The 16,619-nt window shown below is 37.8% G+C and overlaps 1 long non-coding RNA gene across 1 annotated transcript in view; it reads left to right on the top strand.

Annotated features, from left to right (window-relative positions):
- The first annotated feature begins 3,839 nt into the window (after positions 1 to 3,839).
- LOC136691294 (uncharacterized) overlaps positions 3,840 to 16,619 on the top strand; it is a 54,014-nt gene continuing 41,234 nt past the window's right edge. Inside the window, exon 1 of the long non-coding RNA XR_010801873.1 lies at positions 3,840 to 3,970. This is a non-coding gene — a long non-coding RNA (uncharacterized lncRNA). The remainder of the gene's footprint in view (positions 3,971 to 16,619) is intronic.

The raw sequence follows: 16,619 nt of genomic DNA, 5'->3' as shown, positions 1-16,619 counted from the left end.
AGTTATTGTCAAAGTCAGAAAATGTGCTTGTTAGATTTGGATAGTAAATTATATCTCTGTACAGTGGAACCTCTACTAACGAAAGCCTATACTAACAAACTTTCTAATATACGAACCGGGCAATTGAATATTTTTTGCCACCACCAACGAACCATGACTCTAGAAACGAACCCAATAGGCGAGGCTCCCAGCACCCAGACCTGAGTGAGCGTTTAAGATTAGCAAATTGTTCCTTTAGCAATTTAGCATTAGTGTAAATAGCAGACATCGAAATTCGTGCTAAGTTAAGCCGTATCTACGCATCGTCTCCCCACATTCACCCGTCTACTCTCCGTGATTCCCCCCACCCTCCACCTCCCGTCATACAGCCAGTGCCTGTGTTACTCCTCCAGCCAGTCGTCACGTCTTCAAGGTAGCGATATGTAACCAATTAAAACTTTATTATTTCTTTTTTATTACTGTTACAACTGTATTTCTTTTTTATTTTTAGTAACGCTACATGTATTTTTTTTTACTAACTAGAGAATTTTGTAAACATCAGTGCAAAAAGGGTGACTTTCGGGGTGGGGGCTGGAACACATTAATTGCTTTTCCATTATTTTAAATGGGGAAAATTGACTCGAGAAACGAACTTTTCCACTTCGTAAGTAGAGGTTCCACTGCAGTGGAGCAGTTTTTTCTTTCTTTTTTTTTTTTTAACATGAAAGTGTTTTTACATGAAACAGTGCAGTTTTCTTTTAAATATACAAGTGTCTGGTGACTTTAGAGTGTTTTCACAGTTGTGTATAATCCCAGTTTCAGCCAAGTGCCAGTGGGTATTTGTAACTGATTGAGTTTTGTGCTACCCGCTCTAAGACGGAGTCACTTTTGACTCGGCTGCTGATGCTTAGATGAACAGGTGTCAGACTATGATTTGAACCCACTCAATCATTTTCAGTTTGTGTCTATCCTGGTAATACAAAATAAAACCTATGTACCAAGTGCCAATCTTGTCTTAATATGTGTGCATCAATTTTCAGCCCAGGCAATTACACATAAAGTGCTGTTATACCATAGAGATGCCTCTTCCTCTTCACCTGTCACAGGGGATTTGACTGGTAGATGATATTTTGATTGGGGTTTTAGGTGTTGGCAATTTATTGATGTGCTGCATAAGCAGCAGTGATTTACTCTGTTCCAGATTGCACTCTATGGGATGGGATTAGCTGTGGAGCATATTGAGGACTGTGTGGAGAGAGAGACATGGTGGACTGTGTGGTTAAAGTGTTCAGAGATTAATAAACGAAACTAAACTAGTTACTACTACTACTGCTACAACTGTTTTCACTTCTGCTGCTGCTAATACAACTACTGCTACTGCTTTGCCAGACGTATTTTTTTTAAGCTCAGCAGTGTGTTCTGGCATCTTCACAATGAAACAAACAGGTGATTTCTTTCTCTGATTGATTTATTCTGATTATTCAGCCCTTTAATGGCCTGCTTTACTGACAATGACTCTTCGTTCGACCTCATGTTGAGTGACAATAGCAGTAAATTACAGATATAAATGATTATGTATAATATCAAAAACAGCCAACAATGCAGTGTAGATTTAAATTGTATACTACAAGAGGAGTTTAATTTATTTGTAAGGCTTGTTTGCTTAAATAGGACATGTTCTGTCCAATGCAACAAGTGTGTGGGAATTTGTTAAGACAAGATGATGGTGATCACGATGATAGCCATATATTCTTCCTCACTTGGTGCAGTGCGGTGGTACCTGGCTGATGGTGTCATTAGAAGAATGCAGACTGCAGGTTTTCTGGTGAAGTGATCACTGTTTTCTTCTTACCGCTGAAACTATGGAGCACTGACTTAATTTAAACTAATCCCAGTTAACATTAAAATGCCTAAGAATAAATGCTGGGCTTAACGCTTTTATTCAGAGGCTTCTGTCTTAAAATAGCCTCCTATTTGACTTCCCTCTGTACCTTCCCTGATCACTGTGCTCACTTGACCAAGAAATAGTCTGTTACATAAGCACAGTCTTAGCAGCTGTTGACAGTAATTGAAAACTTGGAACACTCCTGGTCTTCAATAGTCTACTGACTGCCACCTTAATTTCTGACCCTGGTTTCACTGACCACTGTGCCTGTCTTATCCACTCCACTGAAATTATGCAGCACACTTTTAATTTGATATCATCTATATTCAGCTTAATATTTGGAAGTTTCAGTTCTCACTGGTGTGAACAAAAGCATGATGCAATTTGACAATCATTAATTCTCCCTTGCAGCTTATTTTAAAGGGTTTCTTATTCTTGTGTGTTATTTTAAAGAGTTTATTTAAAGAGTTTCTGTCAAAAGTGGAGATTCTGAAAGTTTAAGAAGTACTGTACATATTTTCTATATAAATATTTTCTCAAGATACTATTTTGTAGTGCATGCAATATTGTTTTCATACATACACATTCAGATCAGGCTATAAAGATTGTAAAAAAATGTGTAGTTGTATTTTAATTTAACTTGTAATAGTTTAACCATACCTCTCAGATATTCTACGCTTTCTACAGGAGGAAAATATCTTAATATCTCTTATCACTGTTTATCGCAAAGCATGGTATTTGTTGCCCAATTCAATCTCTGTTGCTTTATGAATTCAGAATGCCTTCCAACCCAAAATAAATCTTCTCATAGCAAATTCAAATCTATGGAACCCCTGAAGGGACATGGTGAGAATTTCTTTTTAGGGAAAAATTTCATGAGCAACATTTAGTATGTCGTGAGCACCACTTAGTAAGTCATGAGCACCACTTAGTAAGTCATGAGCAACACTTAGTGTGTCGTGAGCAACACTTAGTAAGTCATGAGCACCACTTAGTATGTCGTGAGCACCATTTAGTATGTCATGAGCAACACTTAGTATATTGTGAGCAACACTTAGTAAGTCATAAGCACCACTTTGTATGTCGTGAGCACCACTTAGTATGTCATGAGCCCCACTTAGTATATCGTGAGCAACATTTAGTGTGTCGTGAGCAACACTTAGTAAGTCATGAGCACCACTTAGTATGTCGTGAGCACCATTTAGTATGTCATGAGCAACACTTAGTATATTGTGAGCAACACTTAGTATATTGTGAGCAACACTTAGTAAGTCATAAGCACCACTTAGTATGTCGTGAGCACCACTTAGTATGTCATGAGCAACACTTAGTAAGTCATGAGCACCACTTAGTATGTCGTGAGCACCACTTAGTAAGTCATGAGCACCACTTACTATATCGTGAGCAACACTTAGTAAGTCATGAGCACCACTTAGTATGTCGTGAGCACCACTTAGTAAGTCATGAGCACCACTTAGTATATCGTGAGCAACACTTAGTAAGTCATGAGCACCATTTAGTATGTCATGAGCAACACTTAGTAAGTCATGAGCACCACTTAGTATGTCGTGAGCACCACTTAGTATATTTTACTGTTTCTAGAATGCCTGCTATTCCTGTGGTGCAGGTATGCTGTAGCTCAAATGGATATTGGTGAGTTTGTAGAGGTATACTTTCAGCTAGGTCTCAAATGGAGAGACATAAAGGTTATTCCATGTTAAGAAAATAAAGCTGTGGCATTCGGATGCCACAAGCTGCTAAATATTTAGCCTAGTGATCTGTACTATCCCAATATAACTCACACACAACTGAAAAGACAGAAAGAAAATGTAGTAAATGATAGCAGCTATATATCATATATAAAGCAGAAATAAGAATAAATAATTGTATTCACAGTTTAGGCCTGTTGATTTATTTGATTGATTTAATCCATTAATTTATTTCCCAATTATTCCACTTTTGTTTATCAGACAAAGACCAGTCATTGTTGCCTGTGAGCTGGTTTTGGTAGCAAATCCTCTGAAAACAAGACGTCTTGGATCCGCCACATTTTCACGTCAAACAACTCAGTCAGCATGCCCCCAGGAACAGACACGTTGTCTTAAAGTAAGTATGGGAGACTTCATCTCATGCCAGAAAAAAAATTGAAGAAAGCCCAGCAGTCTAGCCTTTGCCAACGCTCAGATTTAAAAAAAATTCATCCAATTTATGATGGCCCATGTGTGTTAGACTCTCCATGTGGCATTTCTCCACGTGTGCATTTGTGCTCTGTTCTTTACTGAATTCAGAGGCAGCATGGGGTGTTATGGAAATCTGAGTGGCCCAAACTTATTTAAATACACAGAACATGAATATCTGAGACTATTATTAATACAACAAGTATCTTCCCGTGACAGCCAGTGGCATAAAGTGAGCTGAACTCTGGTATTTGTATATTTTATTAGTATTTAGTGTATTTACTTTATCTTAGTCATTTGAAAAAGCTGAACTGTAGTAGTTGGAATGAACAGAAGGCTCAAGCAGCAGGATGCATTTGCAGAGTGAGTTAATTTGGGCTAATCTGAGAACTATTGTCATTTCTAGCAACAGAGGTCAAAATACAAGTAAATAGTCCCATCCCAGGCAGTTCTATAATTATAAGCTGGGAAAAGAGTCCAAAACAGCCATAAACAATACCAAAACAAATAAGAGACACAAAAACTAGGGCTTAGAATAGTATTAATCAGCACTGAGACCTGACAGAGAATAAACAGGTTTTGATGACTGATTAGGACTAAGACATTCATAGGCAATGGCTAATAATATAAAAAAATAAATGCTTTTCCAGGTAATTTGATTTTGAGTTGTTGTTTGTCTCATAAAAGATGAACTCATCCAGTGTTTCCTCTGAAATCAATGATATTATAAATCATTGTATGAATTATTTCCGGTTAGTATAAGCTATTCATTTTTCAGATTCAGAAAAAGCACCATGTTTTAAACAGAATTAAACAGAAGCTTCAATAACTAAATGTAATATGAAATTTTTCCATATAATTTAACACAACAGAATTACTTTAAACTTGGTTTCAAACTTGATCCAGATTATCCAAAGCACATTCAGTAATGTTGAGGCCTGGGGTCTGGGCCCCCCCACTCTTCTGAAAACAGCAGCAGATTCTTTGCTTGTTTTTTTGTTTTTTTTTTAATGTATTACATTTATATCAGAGATATCTGCACATTCTTTCAGAATTGGATTTGAGTGTTTTTTTGTTGTTTTATCTGTTATTTTTTAATTTTCCTTTTATAATAATAATAATACATTTTTATTTGAAAATAAATAAAAAGGGAAATACAAATACATACAAACATAGACACAAACATAACCATAAACACATACACATAATATCATCCATACGCTAGTTTAAAAAGATGAGTTTTAAGTCTGGTTTTAAAAACATCTACAGATGAACAAGCTCACAGCTCATCAGGAAGACTATTCCACAGCTTTGGACCCGCCACACAAAATGCTCTATTTCCAGTGGTGCTTAGCTTAAAATGTGGGACCTCAAGCAAATGGAGGCTTGAGGACTGAAGAGTATGCACTGGAGAGTATGATAGAGGTAAACTACTTAGATGAGAAGGGACAAGGTCATGCAAGTATTTAAACACCAACACAAGCAATTTGTACTTTATACGGTACTGCACTGGGAGCCAATGAAGATGATCTAGGACTGGAGAAATATGCCCCCATAATCTTGTATGGGTCAGCACCCTAGCAGCAGAATCCTGCACACAGCAGGGCAGCCATACAACAGAGCATTGCAGTAGTCGAGTCTGGAAGTTACAAACACATGGACTATGTGAAATTCTGCTGCTTTCCATTCCTTTTCCTTTGGAAGTATGGACATAAACTAAATTTGATCTTTGCATTCTCATGCCTCAAATGTTGAATTAGAGTTTATAATAACTTTAATTTTATGTATTTTTTCCCCAGATAAATGTAATAAATGTAAATGTCTTCCAAAAATGAATAACTTGTAGTCAATGGCTATTTTGACAAAAAATGAAATCTGATTTTGCACAGTAGTCTGTAATCTGATTAAGGTGATAAAAAGTCTTTCTGATTTTAATCAGCATCATCCTGAATCTTTGTAGCAGCAGATAACTTTCTACCTTGGTATTGATAAATGAGACATCACATGTCTGACTGTGTGAGCTCAGTACCCCATATGGCTGGACATCACCAAAATAAACAGGTGGGACCATTTTATGAAGGATCCTGGAGTCATGAATTATAAAAAGGCTGATTTAATTTTGCACTTGCAATTCAATTATCCAAACTCATTTGCGTAGATGAGGGAGAATGGGTATCAGGTGGGCCGAGGAGGTGGGGGTAGCTCCAGTCTGCCAGAGCAGGTGGGAACGCATTGTGATTGGCGGGTGTGTTTGTTTTTTGTGGACATATGTCGGTTTGCGCTTCCTCTTGCCTACAGCCTGGCCCCTGATGTTTGCCGTGCGCATTGTGCTGTATAGAAGAACAAGGGCATATTAGCTGAGTCTTATTGGATTAGGTATGAGCTGCCCAGCTGATAACAGGATCTTCTGGATTGTTTAAAGACCATGCCCACCTGCTTGCAGAGTTATTTCCAGCTTTGTATGTGGGTGTAATGTGAGTCAGAAACACAGAGCACAGTCCCACAGGGAATCATGCCGTAGTGCTTTTTTAACATGTCCTTTATTTAGAGTTCTTCATAGCCATCACAGAGTAGCAGGGCTTTTTTCCCCCTCTTTATTCAGCTGTGAATGACAGTGCTGTGAAGATGGCACTTTTCAATGTACTTTGCAAAATTCTCTCTTTTTTTAAACTTTTTTTTTTTCTTTTTTTTAATTTATTTATTTAAATGGTAAACTCAACAAACCTGTTCGGCTGTTTCACTGGTGGGCAAACACAGGAACGTGGGAGTCAGCCATCACCCCTCACTGTAACCGGATGATGGATTTTACTCTAATAAGGCCTCAACACTCTCTTATGATCAGTGGTTGTGTCGCTGCAGAATAAAATCTGTCACTTCTTAGCCTCTGTCGCTGTGAAGAACCCAGACATTTGTTTAATCTTTCACGTCCGTGTACACACACACACATGCACACACTCATTCACTCACACATAGCGATGAGCCCAGTTTATAGAGTGTGTTCTGTGACTATAAATGCTGCCTTGTTAAGTATGCATCTTTTAATCTCTCTTTATTCTGCTGGTGCACACTGGCAGGTTTCTTCACACGTCCTTACCGCTATAATGATAAATGGTATTGGCTGACTATTAGGCAGCTGCTGAAAAGAATTGGCATTCAAGTGGCACCGCTCTCCCTCTGAACTGTCTATTCAAATAGGCAACATGAATCATGTATGATTAGCTGTTCTAGGTTTCAGGTGCTTTATTGTGAAATTCATATGTTTGACACATCCCTCCAGCTCTAATTTGAAATTACTCTTGTTTTGAGGTCACTGGGTTGGAAAAGACGCCAATCATATTTAAATAGTTCCTAACATTTGACACTAATAATAGCTAATATTGTCCTATATAATCAACTAATGCCAAACATAAGCAACTATTTCAAAAACCTCAAAGCTGTGTCATTTTGAGGACGATGAACAGGGGACAACTGGGTTAAAACACATTAAACACAAATATAATCAGAAAGAGAAATCCACTGTGGCAAACAATAATGTCAGATATTATTGAACCCTGGACAATGTTGCTACAACTTGTTTACTCTTCACCAATAGAGTGTGAGCTTGATGTATTTTGGAGAAAAATATTGTTTTTAGTTTGTTTTTATTGCGGTCGTTGCACTTTAGAATTTTTTCTTCATTATTTGAATAAAAGCGTAAGCAAACCGAAGCCAAAGGTTTATATACTAGACCAAGGCTAAAGAATGTCAAGCTCAGTTATTGACAGCACCTTGCATTTTGCATGTTATTTATATTTGGGAATATACTTGATTTGAACAAGATGTCATTTCAAAGAACTACAAGGTTTGCTCATTCATTAATTCCTTAACTCTGTTCCTTGTTTGGCAGCATTTCAGGCTGTGGTGATGTAGCACCCTCTTAATAGTGAATATAGACAGATTGATACCGGCTGTTTCCATTGTATCAAGATTGAAAAAAGGCGATACAGTCACACGTGCAATATTGAACTTTTAATTTGGCAGCAGGCAAATCAGAAGCTTCTTACAGCCACAACATCATTTCCTGAAAGCCCACGGGCTGTTTAAAGACAATTCAGGTGGTGCATGTAAATTTCTGACCCACTGAAACATATGCCATATTCAGATACTGTTTGCTAGAACAGCAGTGCTGGTTTCATAATGCTTGGCCCTCTGAAACTCTTGAATCTTTTAGTACGACTTCATTTTAAAGCCATTAAATATTCAATGTCTGTTTAACTGAACCAATGAACCACCCACATTTCTGTCATTTGATTTTCAGTCCGCATAAGATATGGGCGTGTGAATGTAAATGCACACAACTCTATAGTAAAAGACTATGCAGTGTTTGAAGGTCAGTGACATATGTAAGGAAGCACATTTTGATAACGGACCCTTACAGACAGACCACTTACAGACCCCTTAAACCTGAGAAGCATTTTTGAGAGGCTTTTTTGAGTGTTGGTCTTCCTACAGTTCTTCTTCTGTGGATAAAGGATTTTGTTAGCTGGATAATTCTTGTTGGTGGACTTTTCTCAATCTGGCAGTGACACTGAAGAATACAGTACTTTAGTAGCACTGCTGTGTCTGGTCCACTCATAACAACACTACACATACTAACATGCCACCACATCAGTGTCACTGCAGTGCTGAGAATAATGCACCACCCAACTCATACCTGCCTTTTACACATTCAAATAGCCAATCCACCTACCCGCATGTGTTTTTGATTGCATGAAGTAGGGAGTGGTGGTATCCACATTTTTCATACCGGCATATGGCCTCAAAAGTGTATTGCGGTATGCAGTATTACCTCACTACCATGAGGGTGTGGGGCACAAACTCAAGTGCAGGGTTTTCAGAAAGTTTGTGATGTGCAGTTTAGCTCAGCACAGCCTGACAGTACACATTAGCACACGTGTTGATGAAAAATGTTTTTAGAGAGCAAATTTGAGCGACTGGTTTTAGAGGAAAAGGAAAGTTCGAAAATAGGTAAACCAAGATGGTTCTTCACTGTTTAGAAGCAGAGCTGGCGCTAACAGGCACTTGGTTTAGCACACCACAGCACATTTTCCAGTGAACTGAGGATCAAAACATACATAATTAGAGGATAAAGCCTCATACCTGTGTGCACAAGGTCGAGTGAAGTGTCTTCTGCATATTTAGTCTGTTTTCATCCTTCTTCCTCTCTTAACCCAAGCTCAGTGCTAAACTCACAACCCCGGTGGGCTACTGGGCTTTTTTTTTCTCCACCCATTTTCAGACTGTCACATCTCCAGTCAGAAGGTTGACACAGCACACACATGTCATAAATACTGTCCACATTTTTTAAAATACTGTGGTGTACTGTATTATCATTATACCACCCAACCCTAGTGGAAAGAAACAGGAGTGTCCAGAAGAAACCCAAATAGACACAAAGAGAATGCATCAAGCTCCTCACAAACAGTGACTCAAGTCAAATTCTGCACATTTTAGTCTGTATTATCTGAAACCCATTTTGGCATATGTTATGTCCCCCCCATCTCATAAATCAATAGCCCTATGTATGTAGTACGTATGTATGTCTGCTTTTACATTTTGCTTTACATTGTTCTTTTTTTAGTACAATATTCATGTATGACAATAGACGAGGGTGCTTTTGTAAGCCAGTTCTATTGTGCTATTGAAGCACCTTTTGAAACATGTTTTCTGTGCTCTCTTCCCTCTCTTCTCCCCATGTCCATAAGTACAATACCAAATTTCCCAGTCTCCCACCAGCACAAATAACATGTAAAAGAAGGGAACGATTGAAAGTCCAAATAACCTCTTTCCTCTGTCAGGAAACAATTTTACACAGTGCAGGGTTCCTAAAGGAACAATCATGCTCAGTTTTGCATTGCGTAAGCAGGGGCTGTGATTTTAACTGTCAGTAGTTCTGGAAAGCATAATGAACAGTGTTTCTGTATAAATCCTAAACACCTAGAGTTACTGAATTCTCTCATTTTGCAGTTATACATTTATTTTTAAAAACGGCACCAGTGTATTTCTCTTTTCTCTATCAGTGTTTTAACAAATCCCCTCCAAATTTTTAAATAATGATAAACAATGATTCTTCTGAAGTTCAAGATCAAAATACAATAGGTTTCGGAGCATGTGCGGTTGTTCTTTTTGAGGCACACTTTACTTTCCCTGTTTGTAAGTTCAATCTGCATTGGGCAAGTAATAACAAATTGAGATGAGACCTTAGAGAGACAGAGACTTTAATAAGGTTCAGACATATGCTTGCCTCGATTAATATGTAATTATTGTGTGTCATTGTAATTGTCTTTGCCTTTTCATCTCTTGTGACATTTTCCCCCTAACTTAGTCATACCAAGGACATTTCCCTTTCTTGCATGAGTCTTTTTTTCAAAGGCTCGTGGAGAGGACAGCAAACAATGTTCCAGCAGTTCAAACCGAATTGTATAGCGGGCGCTTCCACCGCCACAATGCAAACGAATGACAAAAGTTTCTCACGCACAAAGCTCTCCACTTGGCAGTGTGTGCTCAGTCCCTGCTGGATGTAGGGCTCTCTGCCCAGAGCCTGCTCTCAACAGGGACCTGTACCAGTGCCAGTCAATTACATATTGATGAACTGATGTGAGTTCAGCCTTGTACTCCAGCGTTATTTGGCACGGTTCTGGAGCATGAAGAGTAGCACCAGGGCTCTCTGGACCTCACACGCTTTCCCCCTTCAGGCTGTCCAGTGGTTGAAATGTCAATCCTGCTTTCAATAGAGCCGAGCCACTTTCTTTCTTTGAGGTCTACAAAGGCGCCCCACCAAGCCCTGAAGGAGGGGAAGAGCACTCCTGGAAGAGCACAATCCTGGATGTATGTGACAAACTGATTTTGGAGCAGATGGGTAACAGAAGATTAATCTGTATAATTATCATAGCTTATCTCCCAAGGAGAAATTTGCTCATCTCAAGCTGGGCATATTTGGACAGAGTCCACGGCGCTCCTTTTCATCTGCCAAACCAGTCACATCTCATCGAGAGCCTAGTGCTACCACAGTCGACGCCGCTGCCCTCGCAGAAGCTGTTCTCTCTTAAACGCGGTGCCACTTCTGCTGAATTATAATTAGCGTCTCCACCAGCATTTTCTCAGCACCTTCTCAGATCCCACCGAGAAAGAATTGTTCTTTTAAAATATGGATAACACAATTGTGGTATAAATAAATTGATTAGGACGCTGAGTGTCCACGACTCGAGGAACATTTGCAGCCTGTTTGTTCTGAAGGCGACAAATCAAACTCTGAATCAGCAGATTGCCTTGTTCTGAAGACCCAGGAAAAAGGGGAAATAAATACGTTTCCTAAAAACCCCCATGAAAGATGCAGAAAATAGGAGTAGGATAAAAGACAGCCCAGCATTGTCTCATTCAAAGAGCCACTTTTGTGATTCCAGGAAGCTCACTACTGCATGTGAAAATAGGTTTGTGGGTCAAGTTGTCAACTCCATTGTAGCACAGTTAAGTTTACTTGTTGATTTTGCTCAACAGCTGATGTAATGACATCACCCAGTGTTGTTCCTGGACAGCCTTTTTGAGCAGGGTTTTAAATGTGTGCTTTGTTTTTCACACCATCTTGTTAGAGTCATCACAAAGAGGAGATAGAGAAAACCATTTACAGGGACTTAAAAATAAAAGGTTTTGCCTTGAACGTGCAGTTCTACAGAAATATTGACTTGGTGTAGACTTTTTTAACAACCGCCCCCATTATTAATAATGGGCACATTTCAATCTGTTTTTTAACTAGGGAACATTTTCTGTCCATCACATTATATAGTTTACCTTTTTAAAAATCTGATATATTTTCTGTAAATAAAGTGCATTTTGAGACTATTTTCTAACTATTAGATTTAATATTAGACCTATAACAATATATCTATTGACTTATTACACATTGTGTATTTGTTTACATAAGAGTGAACATCAATATTTGTTATGCTGTGTTTCCTGTTTTCTCTGGTTTCTCTTATATTCTGGTGCTATAAGGTTAATTTGTTTGAACATTGCTTTAATTTTGTTTATGTGGTTGTTTTTAGAACATATAAACTAAATTATTTGCTTTTTAAAGGGTGTAAATTGCATTACTATACATTTATATTATCATTATATCACTGTCAGTTTTAAATTGGAAGTGAAATAATTTATTGCAGTTATAGCTGGGACAATATATCAATAAAAAAAAAAAATTATAAAATAATGACTGTTGTGATAGCTCTACATGTTAAGGCCAGTATCAAATATAAAGGTTTCTAATTGGCCCTTGGTTTGAATGCATGGCTCTATTAATAAACTCATTTGTTTTATATCATTTAGGATCTGTGAATATTCTTTAAATGTAAACACAAAAACTTCTTTACATTTGTTACATATTCTGAAAAAGGCACTTTGAAGAACTCTTCAGTGGAAAGCTCTGTAGGGATCTGAGTGGTTTATTTATGGCATTGCTCTGAAAAAGCCCTTTTCATCAACTTTTTAAGAACATAAAAGAGCCTGTTGTGTAACTAGTGGATAGTGTTTTTTTTTATGATAAAACAACACCCTTCCTATTATAGAGGACCTTTGTATGGCAAAATATCTGTTACTAATAAAATCTTTTACATAATCTTTCTACAGTTCTGCATGTGCTGCCTTGGTTTGGCAGGTATACACCATATGGCACTGGCACATTCTTGATTACCAGTTTCCTGGATACTTCAATGTCAGTAGGTCATTAGCTGCACATCACTGTCACCGATGACACTGGTGAGCATGTCATTTATAGCATCACTTTAAAGAGCCATCTATCTAAAGTGCTTTAGGACACTGAAAATACTTCTGTGATTATGTTATTTTCTGAGGTTTCTAGGCAGCAAAGGAGCAGAGGAGTGGTAGATCACTTATGAGAGTGCCTTTCCACCACTTCAACACCCCTCTCTCTCTCTCTCTCTCTCTCTCTCTCTCTCTCTCTCTCTCTCTCTCGCTCACTCTGTTCTTTTTCTTTCAGGCAAAGCTCTGAATTATACAGTGTTGACGCACCACCTTCATTTCCTCCTGCTTTGTAGATGTACCAAGGCCACTTTTCATAGCCATCTTGCTGCCAGTGTGATTCTCGTTTCGTATTCTACCACTAATGTGTTCGCCACTTTTATGTGGAGACTGGGTCTTGTTGATTTTATTCTTCAGCCCAATCAGAGCTTTATTTTAATTACTTTCCTCCCTCTTCATTGTATCCAGACCTTATTTATACAGTGTTTAAAACAGTTGGGCAAATTTTTTTTCTATCACAAGTAAAGGGATTTGATTAACAATTGGCAGGGGGATTTCTCGGCATTTAACGCAGAGCTAAACAGAGTCATTTATATTTTGTCATGGCTAATAGAGAATTTAATAGATTTCTACATCCTGCCTCTCCTTATTCTAAACACCATTGTCTCTGTTTCCCTTGCTGTGTGACTGCAATGCTAAACAGATATGATTACATTTAAAGTGGATAATTATGATTATCCTCTAGTGCCTAAAAGCCATTAGCACTGTGTAAATATCAACTGCATTGATTCTTTGCTTTGCATTACCATTTAATTATAACAACATTGCCAGCCTCTGAATAAAGCCATATTTATCCAGGCATTGTTTGATATTTAATAAGCTCTGACCTGCAGTGAGCATGGTGCCATTTAGGAGGATTTTATATAAGCGTCACCGTCTCTAGTTCTGGGAAATCTTCGTCTGGACACTGGTCTGCAGTGGTTGGTTTAGCGAAGAGGGTAAAATTTGCTGCTCCCCTCCAAATGGCAGATTGGGATTTGCGTGAGACAAACGTGACAAGCAAAATGTCTGAGCCCTACACATTTTAGAACTTAGCCCTGATTTGAGGATACTGTATTACATCAGGTCTTGAAGATCTTGTTTTGTGAATGTCTATGCTGTGGAATAAGGAGGCCAAGCCCAGAAGCTCTGCATGAAGACTTGGGATGATTTGTTACCCTGCTGCTTTGTTGTTGTAGTCTACTTTGGGAACGTCACACTGCAAGATACAATCCCTGTGATAGTCAATGTGATCCATGTTCTCGGATTCCCCTGGTGGTGTGGTATTTGGCAGAGTTTCCTGATCTTGTGTACTTTTGTTGTGGAATGGAGTGGAGTGAATCAGATTCCTAGGAAGCACCGCCAACACAGAGAGGCTTGCCTGCCAGTTTTGCATTCTGTCTTGCCACATCTGTGTTGTTATCTCATTCATTTGCATGAGATATGATTGAGCTGAATTGAAAATATCTCTTGTAGAATGGATACGACTCTATGTTGGTGCTGGTAAATATCCAGTCAAGATTACTGCTTGGGAATCATACACAAATCCAAATGCCTGAAAGACCTGTTACTTCTTACACAGGGTCTGAAATGATCAAATACTGTAAATCAAGTCATGTTTATTCCATAATACATCACAGGAGGGGCACATGGGGCAGATTAGATTTTTTTAAACACTTTTACTCCTCTCACTATTAGTGCAATATATACTTAATGTTGCTCTTGTTTATATTATGCATATTTATGTTCATAGACACATTTTTGTCTAATATTTTACTACCTACTTGTTTTATTAATTTATCTTATTTATTTATTTATTTATTTATTTTAATTTTGAACAATATATTTGAACAATAAAATGAAAACAAAATAATAAACAAAATAGTGCAGGGAAAGTAAAATAATAACAACAAAAACAACAACAACAACACTTTGCCACGTTAGTCTCACCTTAAATTAGATACATGTTCTATGTAATAGTATATAGTCAATATGTCAGTAGTACTTATGTAACCCTGCCCTTCTTAGTATAGATTAGTATATTTCTACTTTTGTGTAACATGTAGCTATCTCTTTTCTTTTAGATTTCACTCATTTGTTACCTTTTACTGTAGTAATGTTACATTATCACCACTTTCTCCACCATCGCTGTGTTTGCTCTTGTAGTTAGAATCTTTTCACTCAGAACTGCCCTCTAATAGATGTATTGCTTAACATCCACTCCAGTATAAAGGACACATAGAGGTATGCGGACAGTGATGGTTCCAAGGTTTGTAGCGGACCTATTCATTTATTCATTTACATACTTCCAGGGAGTATAAATGAGCCCTAATGGTGTTTTAAGTTGTTTCTCATCACTCTTCATGGCACCTGGTGAGTGAAACTGAAAGACACACTGATGATAAACACGCTGAAGAAAAAAAAAATAAAGATCAGACACTAAGCACTGGAAGTTTGTTGTTTACACAGTGGTTTATGATTCATTAAGATTACGGTCAGCTAAGATATTGGAAGTTATCAATCATGGTCAGTATAAAAGCCACCAGCCTGATGGACAAGGTAATTAAACAAGACAGATTTGTTGTGAACTCCATAAAAAACAACAAACAGCAATTATTTGCTTAAATATTTTAATTTTTATATCAATAAATGAGTTTCTCATTTGCCAACTAGATGAAATTTGTGAAAACAGAGTATCACCAGAGTAAAAGCATATTCCACAAAGCAATTAACACAAAATTATATATCGTACAGAACATATGAGGAACAAAATAAGACTTGGCCTGGAATTGAAACAGTAAAAAGAAATTGGATGTACAAAATATCATAAAATGAGAGAAAATATAAATAAATTCATACAAGTAGAGTGCCATGAAAAATTATATTTGGACATATTTGCACAGAATGTAAACATAAACTAACACTAACCAGGCTGCCAGCTTCAGGTTTGTGAGCATAGTCCATGGCCATTCTAGAAGTCTGGTAAACAATAAGCAAGAATGTTTCTGATGGTCTAATTCCAGTTCTGTAGCACTGGCACGCTAATTATCTCCATCTCCTATATGTCTGCCAAGAGGAGAACAGTGTGCCAAGACAGCAGTGAATTTTAAACAGATGTCTCTGCAGTAGTTTTGCACTTCACCTATGCCCTTTACAGGCTACGGTTCCTTGCAGGCGTGCGTCTGAAAGGTTGTTGATTCATTGGCTTTTTTTATATGTCTCTAAAAGCTCAGCAATGTAGTAATAACTTTAGGAGGCAGTTTGTTGTTGAGTTACTATTTTAATCCAGTTTTGTATTGTTCCTATTTAAAGCTGTGTGCAGTTACAATGGACTACAATGTTCACAGATTTAAAGTGTACAAAGGTGATAATGGTGAGCCTTCCGTTATTATCTGGACTATGACCGAGTGTTCCATTACTAAGATGTACAAAATAATGCAGGGCACACACATTCTCTATGGATAAAAGTACATACCTAATCTCTGAATTCAGGTGATTATTTCAGTCCCATCACCACAGGTATATAAAATCATGCACTTAGTCATGCAGTCTGCCTTTAATAACATTTGTAAATGATATGCTGTGTGTGGTATAATTGACAAGTGGATGTGTTTAGGAACCACAGTAACTCAGCCACTAAGTAACAAGCCACTTAGATGTACCTAGTAGTCTCTTGAGAGCTGAGGCACACAGGGCTTAAAGTCACCAACACTTTATTGATTTAATGGCTGAGTTTCATACCCCCTCTG

This window comes from Hoplias malabaricus, chromosome 3, assembly GCF_029633855.1.
Source record: "Hoplias malabaricus isolate fHopMal1 chromosome 3, fHopMal1.hap1, whole genome shotgun sequence".
Classification (NCBI taxonomy): Eukaryota; Metazoa; Chordata; class Actinopteri; order Characiformes; family Erythrinidae; genus Hoplias; species Hoplias malabaricus.
Note: the sequence above shows the minus strand (reverse complement) of the source record. Positions and strands in the feature narration are given on the sequence as shown.